Below are 8,300 nucleotides of genomic sequence, written 5' to 3'. Positions count from 1 at the left end.
GGCTGGGGAGGCCAGGGAGCATCCAGCCCACGTAACCACGCCGGTTTTGGGCCTCTAACCTGCCCGGTGTGAATCAGCCGAGCCCATCTGGCGGGGCAAGGAGCTGGAGCTGCTGTGGGACACGCGGTGCGGGAATCTGAACAAGCACCTCCGACCTGCCTGCGGACATCCCTGCGGGGGACAGGGGCACCGGCGCGTGCCGGGGCAGAGAAATGGGGACTTGGGGTGACTCCCTGGAGAAAACGGAAATAGCCCTGCGTGAGCGACGGAAATGCAGTTATTGCCGTAGGAGAATTTATTGCCGGCCCGCCAGGTTAGCGTGAGTCACTCCGCAAACACCGTCCCCGTGTGCTTCGGAGGCACTTGACCTCGAGGAGAGGCAGGGCTGGGGTGGGAGGTGGGAATGCCGGGTGCTCATCCCATGTTCTCCTGGCATGGCCAGTGCCCTCTGCTTGCCCTCCGCAGCAGGACAGGCCTCATCACGGACCCTGCGGTAACCCTGAGGCCACAGCTTCATCCCCGCTGTGCCGCAGGAGCGGAGCCGTGCCATCTTCTGCAAGACTTTGTGCCGCAGAACGAAGCGTATGAGAAACTTGGAGCATCTGGGTGGGGGACGTCAGCTCATGGAGGGGCTTTGTTCTGGGCGGATGTTGGTCAGGATGGACATACAGCCCCACTGCCCCGAGCAGCTCCTTTTCCAGGGGGATTAGGGGATGGGGAGCTGCTGAGGCTGTTATGGGGGCACTGAGCTACAAGGCAAGCGGCGGGGGACAGAGATGGCACCAAAGATGATGTCCAGGACAAAATCCAATCGGGCTGCGAGGAATGCGAAGAGAAGAAATTATTGAGTTGTTGATGCCAATGCAATGAGCCTGGGCAATGAGAAATGGGAATTAGGTATTCCTAATTCCTAATTCGAGGCAAAACCTCAAACCAGCCGGAATTGCTGACAGCCAGAGGGATGTTCCCAGGGCAGCGATGCTGAAATCACAGGGGGGTCGCCTGGTTGGGGAGGGCCCTGGGGAGGGAGAAGTGGCCTTTTGCAGAGAAAAAGCCATTACCTGTGCTCAAGCCACCGCCACCAAAGCCATGAAGGCAGTGGGTGGCACAGGGCGGTGACAGCGAGAGCCACTGCCTGTCTTGGGCTCGCCCCGAAACCCGTGTGTGTGTGTGCAGGCAGCTGCCCGCGGACATCGCTGCTGCTGCGCTGCCGTTTCACACAACGGCCAAAGGCAATTTCCCAATGCGGAAACCGGTGCCTTCCAAAACGAGGAGGATGCTGTAGCGGGCCTTATCTCAGCAGATAACAAGGATTTATCTCAGGTCTAAAAATTAGTGGTTGCTCAGTTGCGGGCAGTCACAACTCGGCTGTGTTTGCATGTGCAAACAGGGCAAAGTCCACCGAGGCGCGGGTGCTCTCGGTTTGTTCGCGGGACGAAGCTCCCCAAGCTGAAGGCAGCCCGGGGAAAGCGTTTAAACAGGAAAATGGGAATAATCACCAGAAAGTGCTGAATGCTTTATTAGGTTCAAAAAAATGCCATGATCCCATAGGTGAAAAAGACGGCTGGGAAAAATGTCCTAAGAGCCTGCATTTAACATTACGGTTTCCCCACACCCTCAGGGATGAGGAGGTTGAAGTGAACCAAAAGGTCTTGGGGAGGCTGGTAAATCGTTTACCTGTCCCAGGTGATGGGCCTTGACCCTTCAAGTGTCCTTCAGCTCAGTATTTCATCAGCTTCCTAAAGTAGCAGCCAGAGTGTTGGGGTCATCTGTGATTTAACAAAAGCAAATGAGGTTCTGAAAATAGCAGCTACGTGAAAATACCATCCAAGTTGCCCAGCACCTCTTGGATAAAGAGTTGTTATTGGGAGAAGCTAATGAGCAGCGGGGCATCCCACGCCGGGGTTTTGCCCCCTTGGCCCGCGCCGGTCCTCTCCCTCACACAGATGAGCGTCCACAGCGCCCGGGGAAGAGTGATGCTTTGCAGCAAGCGGCCCTCGGGATGCACGGGGGCCTCACTTCAGCGCTGGCGAGCAGCCGTGAGCGTAAAGCCTTCCTCTTCCTTCTGCGGTAAATGAGACGTTTGTCGCACCATGCCCTGAGACACGCCAGCGACACACAGCCTTCATCGGGCTTTTCCAAGGCACCCATCCTGGCGTATAGACTTGTCCAAATAAACATAGCTTTCTACTGAGCAAAATAATTCCTTGGACCCCTGATTAGACAAATATTCTCAGAATAGAAACAAGGCTACTTTATAGCCATAGACTAAACACAGCTCGGCAGCTAGATACCGAAGCTGCAGACACAAGAATTCCCCTGCCCGGGTGAAACGGCCGAACTGCCGTGCGAGTCACTTAACCCCGCTCAGAAAGTTACTGAGGCTTATCAGGAGCACAGCGAACTCTTATTTGGGCAGCCAAGATGCCCAGAAGCCAGCCGGAGACCGGCTGTGGGAACACCCGGTCTTTGGTTGTCTGCAAGACAGGGATGGAAATCGGTGCTGGTCCGGGTTTGTTTGGGGACTTCTGCCTCCCGCGGGTTCCATAAGGGCCGGGGGCTGCAGAGATGCAGCTGAGAGCTCTTGTCCCTCCGGACGTGGCCCTGGGGCTGGGCTCAGAGAAGCCTTCGGGGGCAGCTGAGGGGAGTCCCTGCGGCGTGGGGGGGCCCAGCTCAGCGCCGCCCTGTGCGGCGTCACCCTGCCCCGGGGAGCCACGGACGCCGATGCCATTCGGGTGCATCCCTGAAATGAGGCTGTGAGGACAACCACCGCCGTCTGCGGCTGGCGTTAGCGGTGTTACTCTTGCAACAACCCGAGGGAGCGAAGAAGGAGAAAATAAACCACTTCTGAAGTGAAAATAAAAACAGTCAGGCTCGGATGCTGTCTGTCAAGGCTGTAAAATAAGCTCAGCTGGGCTGCTGCCAGGACAGGAAAGCCGGCGGTGGTAAGAGTCCCCTGGGTGCCCCTAACTCATTCGGGGAGCATTGTTATGACCCTCTCATTGCTCATTTTCTGATTCTTCTCTGCATTAGGTCATTTTTGCTCAGCTCATCCAGCTCACACATTCCATGGTGCTGGGGAAGGCAGGCAAATAATGCCGACTCTCGTTGAGGCGCTGGGGAAGGCTGGCGAAAGGGATGGTGGAAAATACTTTCCTTTGTCGCTGAGCAGACCTGCAGGGCAGTGACATGAGGGGAGGATGGGGCGGACCTTCTCCCCAGGGTGACCCACCACCAGCATCCCCCACCCCACTTTGGGTACCACCAAGCAGTGCATGGGGCATAGGCAGAGCCGGAGGTGGTGACCTGGGTTTTCACCTTGGAAAGGTCTGGGGACCCCTCTGTTCCCGGCCATGATCCTTTGGCAGAGGGCAAGGGAGAGGGAGGTGGGGATGAGGGAGAGGAGCCAAGTGGGAGCAGCTGGGGACTGGGGATGGGGTGTTTGCATAGGAGCCGTTTGCGAGTAATTTCTTGTCCCTTCCTGAACTAATGGGGCAATTATTTCAGAAGGACACACGTGTTTCTCATGGAAAGTTCCACCCAAGCCTGTGCGTCAGGTCATGGGTGTAGCAGCCCTATTCTCCCGAACGCGATCACAGTGTTTCTAGACAAAGACAAATGGGTGAAACCTGCGCCTGGGACCGGGGACAGCAGTGGCCGGTCACAGAGCTCCAGACAACCCTCCTGGTCCAGGGTAAATCAACAGCTCGGCAGCAGATGGGCTCACGTGTCGAAAGCCGATCTGCAAAGCTGAACAAACACCGCTCTGCTCTTTGATGTAGCTCCCATGCTTGGCACTAGATGTTTGGATGAATGCATCTGATTTTGTAGCCTGTTCCCTCCAACCAACTCAGGAGGGATGTGGAGAAATCGGAGAGGGTCCTGCAGAGGCTGCTGAGGTGGTCATGGACCTCGGGCACAGGACCCATGTGGAGGGATGAAGAGGGATGGGGTCTAACAGCATCCTTCAACTTGGGAAGGACAGCTACAAAGGTGATGGAACCAAACTCTTCTTGCTAGCAGCAGGTGACAAAATAAGGGGCAACAGCCACAATGTGTGACAACATTCAGACCTTCACCTTGGACAACAGGAAAAATATTTTCATTGTAAGGCTGAACAGTAGAAAAACAGGCCCCCAGAGAGGTAGGGGGTCTCCACTGTTGGAAGTGGACAAGACTCGGCCAAAGTCACGGCTGACCTGATTGGGTGCTGGTGATATTCCTGGTCTGAGGCAGGGTTGGACCAGAGACCCCTGGGGATGCACCCCTGGCATACTGAGGAGTCTGCCCCTCACTTTGCTGGTGAACATGGGCAATGTCTTCCAGGACATAGGCACTGAGCCCACAGGAGGTGTGGGACAGAGGTGCAGCAAGCCAAAGTCCTCATGAGAGCCGTGGAGATGAGTCCTATGTTTTTCTACAAGAAAAAAATTAATTTCTGTGGCTTGGGGACAAGCTCATCGAGTTAATGTCTGAGCTGAGGGAAGAGCTCCTTCCTTTTGCCCTCTGACCAGCTCTGAAGCTGTTCAGTTCTGGGTAAAAGATGAGAGCCGAGTGCCAAAAATTGGGATGGGTTGGGATGTGGCATGGTGATGTGGAGCTTAGGGTGATGCCTCTGCTGTCTCCAGCTGCCCTGTCCCCCGATCAGGCAAGTTCATCTCCCTAAATGATATGACTATAAAATTTTGATCTCCAGATTTTCATGTTTTCCAGAGCTAATTTTTAAAATCTTTTTTTGGCCCCACAAACACGCCAACCACCCAACGCCTGAGCAGCACCCTGATAAATGTGCAGGGATCAGGCGTGGGACGGGGATACTGGATGGCTCTTGCAGCTGTTGCCCAACATATTTCATTTAATTTGCCATTTGAATGCAAACGATTGACTTAATTAACCAGATGATCTTTCAGGGAAACAAAGTGTCGCTACAGGTAGGAAGTGTGATAAGTTAATATCTTTCCAATCTTTCCTTTTCTAAAATAAATAGAGAGGAAGGAAGTAGGATGGGAGTCCTCACAAATCACTTTTTAACATAGTGTCAACTTTTATGGCTAAGCCATAAAATAGTAGTTCCTGAAGCACTGGCACAGCATTAATTAGATGAGAATTATGGACACACTCATTACTGCAGCTTCATTACAGCCCAGGAATTGACTCCGGCAATGAGCGCAATGGGTTCTGCTGTATCTGTGCTCATTTGCTGCCGGGTGTCCACACGTCGGGGAAGTTATTTCCTGGGAGCGCTCACCACCGCTCTGCATGTACTTCCCACCAGCTGAGGGTCCAGCCAGGCTTGTTCTGGGTCCATGTGGGTGGTTTTGGGATGCATGGCCCCGCAGACCCAGCATGGGGGCTTTGAGCGTGGTTGCAGACTGATCTCGCACCAGGCAATCCCTCTTGCTGTCCTCTTTCTCTCCTCTGCAGCGAGGAGCCTGAGGAGCAGCTTTAGGGCTACCACTTGAAGATCCAGAGAGGTCCTAGCTTGGACCTGCTGGTCCATTGCTGCAGCCAAAAAGGCTTCAAGGAGCATTTTAGAGGGATAAAGGTTTGCTGGGAAATGCAGTGGCCCTGACTGGCTCCTCATTCAGACACATTCTTGTAGTCCACAGCATACAGGTCTCCATCTGAGCTGGTCAACCAGAGACCTGGTTGCTGAGTCTGCTGTGAGAAACAAACCCCATGAAAAAGTTATTTAATTGCAGCCATGCAGGCACCTATGTGAGAGGTGACTGACGCCCTGCTGTGCTGCTTTGTCCCCATGCACCAGGACAAGAGCTTTGACTTCTTCCGGATCTGGAGAAGCAAAGCCTCCTGTGGAAGGTGGGAAGATACTTTTCTGCTTGTGTTACTGGCCACACACTTTTTTGGAGGCGATTTTATTACCTGTCAGCCAGCCTGAGCACTGTGGAGGGCGTCAAATACTGTAGATATTTTCCAGGCTCTAGTTTTAAAGACCACTTGTGGTTGGTCTGTTTTCTGGGTCTGTCCTCTTGGCCTGATCATTTCTGGGGATGGCTGAAGCTCCTGCTTGCTGGGTAAAAACTGGCTTGTGAAATTCAGCTGGTTTTTTACCCTCAGGGCCCTGTCTCCTCCACCGTGCTTTCATTTCTTGGGTGGGATTTTGGAAACCACTGAATATGCATCTTAGTTCTTGGCCTGAAATCCTCCCCGCTCTGTGATGTTTCTCTGGTTGAGGTTCTCTCGGATGGGCATCCTCACACCCAGGCTCAGCTCAAATCTGGCTCAGCCTGCCTGTGCAAATAATTTGCAGGGCTGCAGCGAGGAGATGCACCTAACCAAAACCTCACTGTAGTGTCTCACTGGCAGTGATGCTGCAGGAGGTGGTGGGACCCAGCTGCGGGGACAGCGCTGGGGGTGGTGGTGGTTTAAGTCTGGATTGCAGCAGGCAGGTGTGGGCTGGTGACCACAGACAGAGGGAAAGCGGCAAAGATGTGGCTTGCTCTCAGCCACGGAGGTGGAAACAAGAAGGAAATACAGTCCACAGGTCTGCTTGGAAGGGTTTGGTCGAGCTGGTGATCAAACCGCTGCACCCACTCTGGGGCAGGCTGGGCCCTGAGGCTAGTTTTTCCTCCGTGGATTGGGAAGCAATGCAATTCCTGTGACTGATTCCTTCCATGTCTGTCACAGCAGTGCAAACAGAGAGATGGGTGCTTGGGTATGGCATGGAGGAGCGTGGAAAATGTTCATCGGGCCACTGTTTCCTCCCGGTGTGGCTTGGCCCGTCCTGCTGCTTCACACGAGTACCCAGGCGCTGGAAACAGGAGCTCTGGCGGGTGCTTATATGTCCATGGCCAGGCGGAAAGCGGTTGAAGCAAACGCGCTCCCCAGGACATGCCCAGCCCTTAGCACCATTGCTCTGTCCTCTGGCAGCATGGCAGAGGCCTGCCAAACTCATCCAAGGTAGGGGCCCTCCAGCACCCATTGCGTGGAGCAGCTCCTGGTCCTTTCTGGGTGAGGTGGAGTCGCCGTTGCCTGATGCTGTTCTGCAGCGCCCATCTGCACAACCCCGTCTCCAAACCTATCGCCCGTATGTTGGACTGCGGTCGGATGCTGGGCAGAGGGCTAAGCACTGAGGAGCTTCTCCCCTGGATTATAGGCAGGGAGCTGAGGCACGGAGAGCTGAAAGTCAAAGGTTTTTGTGCTCGGTGTCTGGGGCTTGGTTGTACACGCACCAGGGAGAAGGTACCCCAGCTCACGTCCCCGTGGAAGGTGCTCCATGCCAGGAGGTGCCTTGCTCATCCCAGGTTGACCAACCGAGTCAGTCCCCAGGAGCTGAACCAAAGGGGTGCTCTGAAAGATAACCCTTTCCCTCATCATGCGGCCAGCTGGGACATCTGAGAGCTGGACTGGGGCCAGGTGGGTGCTCTTTACTCTGTAGCGTTGTAATTGCTCCCTGCCTGATGTCACCTCCCTGAGGATTCATTTTAAAGCACTTTCACCCCAGCAATATCCTCGCTATCAGTTTTCGAAGGCATGTGGGCAGTTGTCCATGCAGGGTCACGTTGACCCCCATGCCTGAGCCTCCAGACGGACTGCCGGCCCCGTGCTGGTGCCCAGCCCGTGCTGGGAGGCAGGAAGGGGCTGGTTGCCCTTGTGTTAGCGGTGTGTTGCAGGAGAGGTGCTCTGCTGGTGGGTTATCCACGTGTAAAGGTGGGCCCAAAACACACGGTGGTGGGGCAGACTTGGCCTGGGGGCTTTGGGACAGTCTTGGTCTCCTTGCCCAGCTGCTCTTCTTGACCTCTGTTCCTGGCCCTCTTTTCTCCAGCTGCCTTTGCTCAGTTCCTCCTCTCCACCCCTCATCTTGGTGGCTTCTCCCCACAGCCCATCTGTGTAAGGTCCTCGTCCCTGTCTGCCTCTGCTCTGCACAGAGCCTCTGGCTGCCATATGGTCCCTGGCATTTCTCCTCCTCTTCCTCCTCCCTGGTCTTCCTCTCCCTGCCCAGCACACCCCGTTGCCCCTGCCTCCTCCTCCATCTCTGCCCACACACGTGGGCTCTGAGCCTCCAAGCTGGCTACAATAAAAGTAAGAGCTGGTGAATCCAGGTCCTACCATGCGAGGTGTGGGGACTTCTCCTGCCGGCAATGCTGCGGGGCCGTCCCAACGTGGCTTTGCCTCTGGCGGACACCTCTGGGCTGGCTGGGGACGCTGCTGGGCGTGTGCCACCAGCTCTGCGCCCACAGACCTTCATCTTCACAGCATCGTGGCCAAACTTCAGGTGGGGCTCAGGAAAAACAACCAGCGCCTGGGTCCCGGTCTGAGGCCAGTCTCCCTCCCCAGCA

Source organism: Phaethon lepturus, unplaced genomic scaffold (genome assembly GCF_000687285.1).
Source record: "Phaethon lepturus isolate BGI_N335 unplaced genomic scaffold, ASM68728v1 scaffold38698, whole genome shotgun sequence".
Taxonomy (NCBI): Eukaryota; Metazoa; Chordata; class Aves; order Phaethontiformes; family Phaethontidae; genus Phaethon; species Phaethon lepturus.
Note: the sequence above shows the minus strand (reverse complement) of the source record.